General features: G+C 37.1%; 1 protein-coding gene and 1 non-coding gene across 3 annotated transcripts in view; both read right to left on the minus strand.

The window, feature by feature from the left end:
• Magi3 (membrane associated guanylate kinase, WW and PDZ domain containing 3) overlaps window positions 1–13,589 on the minus strand; it is a 214,301-nt gene that overhangs the window by 178,762 nt on the left and 21,950 nt on the right. The gene's annotated exons all lie outside the window — the stretch shown is intronic.
• Window positions 12,923–12,995, minus strand: Trnaa-agc (transfer RNA alanine (anticodon AGC)). Its single transcript has one exon. It is a non-coding gene; the product is annotated as a tRNA-Ala (tRNA).

Here is a 13,589-nt window from a genome sequence, read left to right on the forward strand (position 1 = left end):
GTTTGTATTAGAACAATTAGCCAGATAACTGGTCTAGTGTGGACACAATTTGGGAACTATTTAAAAAACATGAGATGATTTGCTTTAATAGTGTTCTATTTAAATCAGGGCAATTTGCTTTTGTGTCATATATCATGCACCATGAGTTAAACCAAATTACACAGCAGTACTATTGTAATTATGTCTCTAAACACCTCTTTCTTATTCTAAAGAAATGTCACAAAGCAAAAATGCCACCTGTTACATCATATGATATTGCACAGTCATTTCTACCAACAGGTCTCAGGTTATAGTAAAGAAGGCCTTGCTTGTAAATTGCAAGATACAATAGCTAATCAAGAGTTCTGCTAAGTATTATGCCTCCATTTATTGACTCAAATATTCGAGTAACTACCATGTGCAGGCCCTTTGCTAAGTGCGAAAAACGTTATACGGAAATATGTAATTTCCAAAACCAGAAGATACTCTACCTGCTTCTCTGGTCCCAATACCTTCTTAGGCTACATTCTCTGAGAAGTAGAAAATATACTTACTTTTTTTTTCTTACTACCATTTTTAAAGTCCTGTCCTGTGGCTTGAATAATTTATATTCAGAATAATCTGGGAAAGTCTATGCCATTTTATATTATTTCTTATAATTCTATACAGATACAAACAAATGAAACACAAGAAGGGTGAGGTTGGTGTTTTAGAACCAGTTGTTTAACTATAAGCCAACTAGCTAGCCAACATCCACAGCTCAGCATCTCTTTGTTCTCCTTGTTGTCAAACATGTAGCTAACATGTAGTAAACTGTGAGGAAAAAATGGTAGTGGACTTTGGCAAGGTGATCCTAAAATTTACATGAAAACTTAAAGGATTAGTAATAGCTAAAGCAATAGCCAAAAATAAAGTTGAAGAATTTAAGCTACTAGAAATATCAAGATTTGCTGTAAAGCTACAGTAGTTAAGGAAGTATGCTACTAAGGTAAGAATAATAAAACAAAATGAGATCGAAGAGAGCTTCATAGTCCAATATGGCAGCCAGCAGACACATGTGACTGTGAGCATCTGAAATGAGGCTAGTGCAATTTAGGAACTTAATTTCTAAATTTTAAATTTTTACTTAATTTAAGTTCAAGAATTGACCACTGATTTAGTTACTGGAAAACTTTTAACTATGGTTTGAACTAACTTAAGTATGTGAATCTACTTTTACAACTGAATCTTTTCAAATCTAAATACGGGTCAAGAATTGAGATGTGCTGCAAATGTATATTCCTGATACTAAGGACAAAGTACTACAAGGCCGGGTGCCAGTTACTCATGCCTATAATTCTAGCGACTCAAGAGGCAGAGATCAGGAGGATTGTAGTTTGAAGCCAGCCCGGGCAAACAGTTCATGAGACTCTATCTCGAAAAAACCCATCACAAAAAAAGGACTGGTAGAGTGGCTCAAGGTGTAGACCCTGAGTTCAAGCCGCAGTACTGCAAAAAAAAAAAAAAAAAAAAAAAAACAGATATAGTACTACAAAGAAAAAAAAGAAGGTAAACTGTCTCATTAATAAGTTTATATTGCAGCATTTGGGAAGCTCAGGTGGGAGGATCCCAAGTTCTAGGCCAGCCTGGGCTACATAGTAAGACTGCATCAAAATTTTTTTTTATATGTGTTAGGTGAACTGAAATGTATTATTAAAATAAACTTCATCAATTTCTTTTTAATTTTTTAAGTATGCCTATTAGAAAATTTAAAGGTACACATATGGCTCACATTATATTTCTATTGGACTGTCCTGGTATAGTGAGTCCAGAAAGAGTCCCACACATATTACCTGATGTATAAGAAAGGTGATACTGCAAGTATAATGGGGAAAGGATGGTCTTTGTCTTTTCAATAAATTTAACTGAGTAACCAGATTGGTTTCTCCATTTTTCCTTTCCTGGTGCAGCTATAAACCCTAGAAATAATGCAAAAGACCCCGAAAGAGAACTCTGAAAGGTGGTAAGATGACAGCAGACTGGTTTGAGATCCCAAAACTGTAGGAACAACCCAGTGCAGGGCAGTCTTATGGGTCAGAAGGGCTCATTAATCCCTGGACTGAACAGGAATTCCTCTAACAACAGCAGGTGAATGGGACACCAAAGGCAAGGGGGTATAATTGAGGACTCTACTAAGAAGCAGCCAGGGGAAGCAAACTCCTTCTCTCAAAGATCTAAGATTCCCCTGCCCCACAGAGGGACATGGGGGAATGGAAGAGGGCAGGGTAGCACCAGCAATATGGATGCTGCACAAGTGTCCAACCTGGAAAGAATCTTTGGCCCCTAAGGCCTGAAACTGTCCTCTTTCACTCAGACACGAGGTTGTTCTAACATAATAATTAACTTAAGCGTAAATGCTCTAAATACACCAATCAAAAGATAGACTGGAAGTTTCATATAAAAAACATGACCCAACCATACACTGTCTATAAGAAATTGGTATAAATTCAACATTAAGTAGTCTGAAAATAAAAAGATGAAAAGTTATACTATGCAAATGTTTAGTGACTGTATCAATATCTGATAAGGTAGACTTCAGAGCAAAGAAAATTATAAAAGACAAAAAAAAATTACATAATAATAAAATGATCAATTACTAGGAAAATATACTGCTCTTAAACATAAATGTATCAAATAACAGAATCTCAAAATGCATGAAGCAAAACCTAACAGACTTGAAAGGAGAAATAGACAAGTCTACAATTATAGTTGGGGACTTCAACATCTTCTCAGTAACTGACAGAGCTGTTAGAGAGAAAATCAGCAAATATACAGTATTTGAACAACAAAATTAATAAACAGATCTAATTGACATAAATGGAACACTCCATTCAAAAACAGTGGAACAGGCCCTTTTTTTAAGCACCAAGGGGAAATTTGTATTCCTGATGGGCAATACAAACTTTAACAAATGCTTAAAACCTGAAACAATATAGTGTGATCTTTGACCATAATAGACTCAAACTAGATATCAATAACAGAAAAACAATAGGTAATCTCTAAATGTATGAAAATTAAGCAACATACCCATAAATAGTCCATGTATCAAAGACAAAGTCTCAGAGGAACTTTTAAAAATACATAGAACTGAATAAAAATAAAAAAACAGTATATCAAAATATATGTCATGCAGCTAAAGCAGAGATGACAGAAAATTTTACATTACTAAATATTTATAGAAGAAATCTCAAAGCAATAACCTAAGGTATTACATCAAGAAACTAGAAAGTGGGCTGGAGATGTAGCTCAGTGGTAAAGCTCTTGACAAGTATATGCAAGGGCCTGGGTTCAATCCCCAGTACTGGGAGGGAGGGAGGAGAAAGAAAAAGAAAAGTAACCAGAAAAATAAGAGCAAAATAAGCAAAAGGAAAGAAATAAAGAGCAAAATTAATGCCATTGAAAATAAAAAACCAATAGAGAAAAATCATTTTTGAAAAAAATTTAATATTCATGAACCTCTATTTAGGAAAACTGACAAAAATTAAAATGGAGAAGACACAAACCATCAGTATCAGGAGTGAAATAAGAAATATCATTACTACTTCAGATCCTGCAGCCACTAAAAAGGTGAAAATAATTGTGAACCTTATAGTCATAAGTTCAGTAATTTAGAAGAAATGGACAATTTCTCAGAAAACACTCAGCCAAAACAAAACAGATAATCTGAATAGTCCTGTAAACATTAAAAAAACTGAATTTGTAATTTAGCAATTGTGAAAAAAGAAACCTCTAGGCCTACATGGTTTCACTGGAGAACTTTACCACGTATCTAAAGAAAAATTAACACCAATAATATACAATCCATTAATATCTTCTAGGAAACAGAAGAGAGAGAACGTTTCCTGAGGCCAACACTGCCTTTTCATTGATGTTCAAATTAAAACCTGTACGTGAATGTTCATACAAGCTTTATTCATAATAGCCAAAAACTGCAGTCACTCCACATGTCTCTCTACAGAAGAATGGCTAAACAAAAATACTACTTCTCAATGAAAAGAATAACTGATACATGCAACAACCTGGATGAATCCTAAAAAAAGAGAGCCAATTCCAAAAGATTATACATTATACATTGCATAATTCCATTTATATAACATTTTGAAATGACAAAATTATAGAAACAGAAAACAGATCAGCAGTTGCTGGTGACAAGAAGAATGAGAGATGGAAAGAGGTTGTGTGGCTCTAAAACAACAGCAGGACGAATTTTTTTGGTGATGGAACTGTTTTGTATCTCGTCTATGGTGGTAGAAACAAACCTACACAAATGACAAAATTGAAGAGAACTAAATACACACACACACACACACACATGCAAATGAGTACAAGAAAAACTGGGAACACTGGATAAGACTGCTGGATTGTATCAAGGTCACTATCCTGTAACACTGTAGTATGGTTTTACAAAATGTTACCATTGGTGAAAATCACGAAAAAATGTACATGGGATCTCTATTACTTCTTCTGTCTACATAAGAATTTACAGTTATCTCAGTAAAAACTTCAATTAAACAAATAAACAAAAAAATAATTGCTATCCGTGCTGACTCCCTTACAAACAGGACAAACAGCAAGAGAGCAAAGAAAGACTGGAGCTGGGCACGATTTATCCACAGTCTTGGTCAGTTCGCGGTAATGGTAGGAGGGAAAATTCCAGAACCAATGTGAATTCTAAGGAAGCAGTCAGTCCAGCATTCAGTTACCAAATCATTTATCAATCAGTAAGAAAGTCAACTGCAAACACATAGTTATTTTTTTTTAAGCTAAGGAAGTTATACACATTTCAGTAAAAAGAGACCAAGACAAAAGTAGAGCAGAAACACACCTCAAATACAGAATTAGAGGGCCATAAGTCCCTAAAAACCTGGTTTAGCATGCAGATGCTGCCCACTTCTGAGACTCTTCTTCTAAAGGAGAAGGCTCTGTGAGGTCTACCTAACTACAATAATGATTTATGGCACCCATCTTTCAATAGTCAAATAGATCCCTGTCTATATTAAGATTGCTTATTTCCTGTAGACTGTAGATAAAACAAAGAGCCAACTATATTAAAAATTATATATTAAGAGTAAGGCCCAAGTGCCTGCTACAAACTTGACACATAATACTTACTAAAGATAAGAGGGAAGTAACAATTCATGAATGAAATAATAAAAATTGACACAGTCTCAGCATATAAAAAGACACATTCACAAAAAATTCTGCAGGCAGCTTGATAGGGTTCTTAAAACCCATGAAGCCCAGATTTCATGAAAACTTGTTTTAGATTCTTCATTTTGAGGAGCCCTACTCTAGCGAATTAGGGGGTGAAGCAGAGGGTTAGATAAAATAACTTCCCAATGCCCTTTCCACTGCTGTTACTTAATGATTTACAGCTGGTCAGAGTGATGGACCTACCTCTTTTCACTGTCAAACATAAAGGTATAGCTTTGTTTTGTTTTTGTTTGTTTTGTTTTGTCTTTTGAGACAAGGTCTCACTATGTAGACCAGGTTGGCCTCAAACTCATAATCTTCCTGCCTCTGTCTCCCAAGTGCTGGGATTACACATACACACCACCACACCCAGCCCCAGTGGTATAGAATTTTTAACCTGAACATCTGGTATACATAACAGGACCGGTAAGCATATGTACCACTTGGCAATGCTTTGAAATATAAGGAGGAAGCTAGAGAAACCAGGGAAGTTTTTTGTATATCATTAGTAAAGTTATACATAAGTAAAAAACATGAGGCTAACAATAGCCACCATGCTGTACTATGCCAGACTGGCCAGGAAGAATGCTCAGTATAGCTCAGTTTCAGCAAAAATACATCTCAAAGCAAATACAGTCAGCTCTCTCAAAAAGTTTTCATCTAGAGAATCACTAAAAAGCCATGGAAGAAACAAACCTGTTACATCATACGTTATGAAATGTCTAAAACGAACAGAAACTTTTTTGGGATTCCCCATACCGTCTCCATGGACTACCAGCAGCTGCTACTCCCGTGCACAGACCTTTGGCTTGGATTTCCTGAGATGCAGTAATCCTTTTGTAGCATTACCTGAAAGGGAACTATTAAGAACTACATTTCCCAATTGAAACCACTGAAATTGGCTGAAGTTGGATCCTTACAAATGAAACCATAAAATATTCAACATTGACTAATCAATACTACATTCCTTACCTACACAGTTTTTACAACAGCCTACTGAGTTTCAAAAAAATTTCCTATCTGGAAAACTGCAGCATTAAATTTTAAAACACCTTTCCATCTAACTTTTTAGGGACGCTATCCATTCTATTAAGAAAGGGGGAGAAAGTCTGAATTTTTTTCTATGAATGAAAGAATTTGAGTCATTAACAACACACTAAATTCAGCCTCTCCGCACTGAGGAGGCAGAGGCAGGAGGATCATGAGTTTGAGGCCAACCTAGTCTACATAGTGATACCATGTCTCCAAAAAACAAAACAGTGAAAACAGATCTAACCCACAAGAACTTCACCAAGCAGAAGTCAGTCACATCTTAGCAATAAGTTCCTAAATATCCAGCTTTTGTCTGGTTCTCTCTCTTAACTAAGCTTGTTGCAGAAGACAATAAAATGACAGGGCCACTAACTGAGTCAAAGTTGAATTCCTTAAGGCAGGGGGTACAGTTTCATCTCAACAGCAATGGGCTGTGTATAGAGTCACTGTCTCAGGATTGGCAAGGGTCTAAGGCTCAGCTAGGCCCAGCCAAAGCTTCGATGCCACTTACAATTCCAGTAAGCGGTCTTGCCTCCTCTCTTCAACACTGCCAGTGTCTGGGACATGCTCCTGCTGAGACTGCCCACTCCGTCCTCACAGCTCTGACTGTTCAAAGTTCTCTCTTAAAGTGAGTACAAATCTGTTTCTCTGTAATTTCCACCCACTGGTTCTAATTCTATCCCTTGGGACCACACAGAAAAAGTGTAATCCTTTTTCCATCTTCCATACGTCGCCCTTCCTTCAAATATTTGAAGACAGTTATCAAGTCTCTCGTGATTATCGTGGCAGGTTGAAAAAACAGCCCCCAAAGAAGCCCTTGCCGTAATCTGCAGAACCTGTGAGAATTGTATCTCATGCAGCAAAAGGGACTCTGCAGGTGTGATTAAATTAAGGATGCTAAGGTGGGGAGATTACCCCATAAGGGGGAGGTAGGAAGGTCAGAGAGAAGGAGATGTGACAACAGAAGCAGAGGCTGGTATGGCTGCTTTAACTTGGAGGAAAGACCATGAGCTGAGGGATGCAGGTGGTCCTGGAAGCTTAAAAAAGCAAGAAAATTAATTCTTCCCTAGAGCTCCAGAAGGAATGTAGCCCTGCATACCCACTTAGACTTCTTACCGCCAGAACTGTAAGATAACAAATCTGATCTTTTATGTCTTCAGATTTGTGGTAAGTTGTCACAGTAGCAATAGGAAACTAACATAACAGTTCTCTTTCCAAAATAAAAGAGTTCTTCAACCACTGTCAATGAGTTTCAAGACTTGCTCTTTGGGTATCTCCAATCTTTCTTTTGTCTAAAACCTGGTGCTTTTTCCCTTTCTCCTAGGACTGCACCCCCATGTCCAAATTAATTTCTTAGACTTTCTCTCCAGCAATAACATGAAAAGCCCTGTCCATTTGGTCCACTTGCACTTATGGAGCACATTCCCAGAGTAGCTGCTCAATAAATGAAGATTAAGTTGCAATGAAACATTGTTCCAAACGATGAATAGTTCTAATTTGCTAAAAGATGCAAAGGCCTGATCCATCCACTACTCCAAGCTAGGAAATAATATTATAATTTAGCCTTTTGGGTACTCAAGTTCCTCCCATCTATAAAGATTTAAGAAAAGAGAATGGAGATTATATAAATGACTTCTCAATTGAGACTTGCAATCATGCGGCTCTCTGAATAATAAAACTGCTGTGGAAATTGAAGACCAAAGTTACCTACATTACGTATAGGACTGAAGCTTCCTAAACTCTATATTTACTTTGAAATATCATGTGAATTGTAGAATTTATTACAAAAATCAATTAAACAAAGTACAGCATTAAATAAGCCAAATGTTTTCACAAAATAATTCAATGGTTATATAATAGCTTTATCCGCCAACATGAGTTTCTCCCAGCAAAATAAAGATGCAGTAAAAAAAAGTTTGCCAAAAACACAACAAGGGGATTGGACTATGAGCACATGATAAAAGCGAGAGCACACAAGGAAAGGGTAAGGATAGGTAAGACACCTAAAAAACTAGCTAGCATTTGTTGCCCTTAACGCAGAGAAACTAAAGCAGATACCTTAAAGCAACTGAGGCCAATAGGAAAAGGGGAACAGGTACTAGAGAAAAGGTTAGATCAAAAAGAATTAACCTAGAAGGTAACACCCACGCACAGGAAATCAATGTGAGTCAATGCCCCGTATAGCTATCCTTATCTCAACCAGCAAAAACCCTTGTTCCTTCCTATTATTGCTTATACTCTCTCTACAACAAAATTAGAAATAAGGGCAAAATAGTTTCTGCTGGGTATTGGGGGGGGAGGGAGGGGGCGGAGTGGGTGGTAAGGGAGGGGGTGGGGGCAGGGGGGAGAAATGAACCAAGCCTTGTATGCACATATGAATAATAAAAGAAAAATGAAAAAAAAAATTTGCCAAATGCACTGTAATATACATTGTTTCTGTGGTGTAATTCATAGTAAAATCTTGAAAGCTTTTCTTTAAGATTAAGAAAAACTAATTCCATCATGGATGCTGAAGGTCAGTGCACTCACTGGTCATTATACTTCAGAATTTTATTGACTAGCATGGTTCACTATAATAGTCCTTCATTAACCTTCTTTGCATAAATGCAAGCAGATCTCTTCATATTCTGATCAAGTAGAGGCCCACTGAGGATCACAGAGCACAAGCGCTACATTGAGACAGGAGGCAATGCAAGTGTGTATGGAAAATGATCCCCAACCTTAACTGCTTTAAAGCTCACAGAAGAGAGGTCATATGTATAAATAAGAGGAAAAGATGAGTAATATACAAGGCAATATAGCACGTGAACAGCAAAGGTAGTTAAGCCTCCTAAACAAGGTCAAAAGAGAGAGTGCGCCAAGTAGTATTCTCAAAGAGGATGAAGGTGGAACTTGACTTAGGTAAGACATAGAAAGAAATGAAAAACAGTGCCAGGTGGGGTGGGGTACGTCTGTAATCCCAGCACTCAGGAAGCTGAAGCAGGAGGATCTCAAGTTCTCAGCCAGACTGGGCTAAGAACCTGTCTCAAAAAAAAAAGGAAAACAAAACCAGACCAAATTAGCAAAATAGCACAAGTTAAAGCAGGCAAGCAAAAGGCACATTCAAAGAAAAGCAGCCAAATCAGACATTGAGGAGAATTTTAAGTATCAAAGTAAAAAAAAAAAAATAAGAGGAAAAGTGGGTTGAGGGAACAAGTTACAGAGCCTAACACACCATCTATCACAGTACATTACATGGATCAGACACCCAAGTTTTGAAAATAGAGTCTAAAAGCCTTGAATGATAGACAAATAAGTCTACCTCTTCAGTAATAAGCAGCAGGGAACCACAGAACTTTCTGGAAAAGAGAACAACTCATGTTAAGACTGAATTGGCAGCATTATAGAAGTGGGAAGGGAAAAACAAAAAATTGAGAGGAATTTAGGTCTGAGTGGAAAAAGCCAACAAAGTCGTGGACAGGAAATAGAAGTGAGCATTGATGGACTGGGACATAAAATGTGTGACAAAGAACGAACTTGCAAAACTTGGTAAATGGTTTTTCTTACTTCAGGTAGTAGAATTAATGAGCCTGGTATTATCCTGGAGTATTTGAGACTGATGACAAGGAAAACATTCAGAAAATACTTAAGGACACAGTAAGCCAGTCACTGAGTTGGATGGTATGGATACAATACTGATCAGACAATGAACAACCTCAGTGAGGCTCCAGATGAAAGGGCACAGGCACTACTCTCAGTCACAGGAGTATGAAAAATGGCATGAATGGGGAAAGTAAACTACAGGCGAAGAGTACATAGCAACTCTGATTATGAAAAGAAACTGACTTTGAGAAGGAAATCAAATGAAGATGGGCTGGGGAGCAGGAAATAGAAAAGTAGAAGCAAACACATACATAAAGTTCTTTTCTTAAATTACTCAGTTAAATACAAGGGACTCAAACGTAACTATCAGAAATCAATAAATGTGATCCCCAATTTAAGACTTGGCTGTACTCTAAGATTCTACTTTGAGTAATAATTTGATTATTTGAAACTGAAAAAAACATTTGATGAAATACACTGCAAGGCGAAATTGCATTCTTGAAACTTTACCCATCTATAAAAAAGGCACCAGGGCACTTTATGGGTGATGGAAATGGTCTGTTCCCATTGTAAGAGTAATTACATGGTTCTGCACACTCACCAAAACCAATAGAGGTGTACAGCTAAAATGGGTGGATTTTACTGTATGTAATCACACGTCAAAAAAATCTGACATTTAGGAAGAAAGGTCGCTATGACTTACTAATTGCCAAATTCAAAAGCAATTAGTCAAAAATGACTCAATAGTTCATGTTATATTAAAAACAAATTATATGGCAATTCCACATTTATTATCCATTTATAACCGCTCCCCCAGAAACTATACTTTCTTAATAAGTATGTAGTTTTATGATTTTTATTTGAATGGAACTCTAAGTATTTCACCCTGAATTCAAGAAATGAGTCTCAATGCTGAGGCTCAGTATCTTAACCTAAAGTCCAAATTCATAGCCTATCATTGTTTAACTGAATCAGCGCATTTAAAATCTAAGTCATTTGTCTTCTTACACAAGCTGTCCTTCAGAACCTCTCTTCTTCTGTCATCACCTGTATGTCAAGATTTGTTAGCTCTGATTGCTGCTACTTCTACCTCTTCCTCCCCACAGGCACCTGTTCACCTATCCTGGGAAATCTCACTCTTCCCTTAAAGGTTTCCATGCTAATCTCCGCCACTCTCATCTGTCCTACACATCAGTGTCAGACCAATCATGTCTTTGTTTAGTCATTAAGCTATACCCCTGCTCAAAAACATTTGCCTATTCTCACTAGCTTTAGGATAAAATGCAAATGTCTATGACTAGCTTTCAAATTCTTCATACTCAGGCCTAATACCTGTATATACATAACCTTATCTAGCTAACTGAAATGAACTGACTTTAAAACTAAAAAAGCAGAAGATACTGGGAGAGAGGGTAAGGATATAACAGGTCAAAAGTTTTAAAACTTAAAAAGAAGGCCAAGGCCTATTCTGGAGTAAGGAATGGACCGATTTCACTGGTATATGGGGTGCTAACTGGAGGTAAGGCAGGAAGAATAGGCTAGGTCCACACGTGTAAGACTTACATGATAAGCTGAGGATTTTAGAGGGCAACAGGAGAAATCATCAGGATTTCTTAATCAGAGATTACATGATTACAAAGTGATGCTCAGGGAGAATAACTCAGGGCCTGGATGGAGTACAGGATGTGGTGGTGCAAGGGCCAAACAGAAGAGAAAGTCAAGTAATCTAGGCACAAAGAGATAGTCAGGAAACAAGGGGAAACTATTGATCCTCAGCTACTGATGATGTATGCCAGCCTCCCCAAACAACCCATCAGACAGTGGTAGGTATCCCACCCAGTGTGGGTACTTAGGGGGTAGAATAAGAGATGGTTATGAAATTCACCCACAAATTTCTGTTAATGATATTCAACCTGGAGAACATGGCATGGATAATTCAAAAATGTTCACAATACTTTTAAATCTTAATGAACATTTGTCAGAAAGACTGAATTACACTTGCTTACTTTGGTTATTAGCATTAATTATGTTACTAAAAAGACTACTGGCAAAACATTCAGAACTATACTAAAAACACTGCAGGCAGCTGGGGATGTAGCTCAGTAACAGAGCTTGCCTAGCATGCACTGGGTTCCATTTCCACAATGCCAAAAAAAAAAAGGTACAAGGAAGAGGATCTTAGATTAGACATTGCTCTGTTTTCTAAAAATGCAAAGATTTTGATTCTCAGTATTTGGTTTAGTACTATACAAATATTGTGTAAATTTTAGTAATAAATTACCAAATTACATGTAACAATTGAAATTAGATTGGAATTAGTGTTAGAAGTATGAAGGAAACACTAAGGTCTTAATTATAGCCTCTAGCAGTGACTTTCATGTAAGCATCATCTATTTCAATCTGCTTTTAGTAGCTTGGGTTGAAATGAATCAGTTCATACCACTGTATGAATTACTTCCCATACCTGATGGGACACCTACCACCGTCTAATGAGTTATTCTGGAAGGCTGAGAATGAATAGCTTCCCCTTTTTTCCTATCACTTCCTGATTGATTATTTACAATGGTTGGTCTTCCTTTGCCTCACCATTTAAATGGTAAATACAGCTATTTTTTTACACAGTAGTGAATAAAATAAATTCAACATTCCTTAAAAATCAATTTTTGCTCAAGACTGAAAGAGGAAATCAATTCCTTTCAAAGAGGTGAGCTTTGTTTAATTTCTGACAAAATTCATCATTCATTTAGTTCAGCAGAGTTCCAGGAATCAGGGTGACTTAAAATGTATCACTGCACTAGCTTGATGGTTGAAACGGATTATCTGGGAAGTAACTGGTAGCAGTAATTCCCAATATACCAGATACCTATGAAAACCTGCTGCTATTAGTCTTCTGACAAACGACTTAATAGAGATGCCTAGTTATACTAGCAGAATAGAGAAAAGATATGACTTTAAAACAGTAATTTAAAAATAAGGCATTTTTTAGATACTGATGTGGAGGATTATGTAAGCACCAATTTAAAAACCTAATGCTTTCCATTACATTAAAGTCTGTATGGCCAAATAGCTCAGCTTGAAGTCTTTTTTGAGGGGAGGGAGGCAGCACTGGGGATTGATCTCAGGACCTCCTGCTTGCTAGGCAGGTGCTCTACCATCTGAGCCATGCCTCCAGCCCAGTAGCTCAGCTTTAATATTGAAATACCATCACTTAACAAAAAGATTAAGTTGCTGAGAATAAGTAATATATCAGTGTTTTCCATTTATCAAGTTGGTACTTTTAAATACTTTGTTAATTTACTGGTAGTTTACCCCAGGTTTGGTATTTGGTTTTGGTTTACTTACTGACTCAAAGGCTGATTCAACTTTTTGAATGGAAATACCAGCAGTTCCAATTGGATAGCCAAGGTCATTTCTGCTTTTACACCAGGCCCATCTGGCTGTCTACAGGATGGCAAAAACTGGAAGGTGATGAGTTAAGTTCCAGACATCCAAATTGGAGATATTTACACTCAGAATAAAAGGACCTTATCCTAAGTCGATCAAAGCAGTTAGTCACAGCAAAATATTTTAGGGGTAGAAGACAAAGTGCAGTCAATCACCAGTAGGTGCTAGGCATCCTCACTGAGCCATTTAACCACTTAGACTGGGCTAAAACCTGATATATCATGAACGTTTATCAACATGACAATTTTTGCTATGAGGTGATGGCTGGCATTTTCCAGTACAGCTAGCAATTTTGCAGTAATCCAAAATAATGGATGGAT

The sequence above is a fragment of the Castor canadensis genome, chromosome 12, assembly GCF_047511655.1.
Source record: "Castor canadensis chromosome 12, mCasCan1.hap1v2, whole genome shotgun sequence".
In the NCBI taxonomy this organism is placed as follows: Eukaryota; Metazoa; Chordata; class Mammalia; order Rodentia; family Castoridae; genus Castor; species Castor canadensis.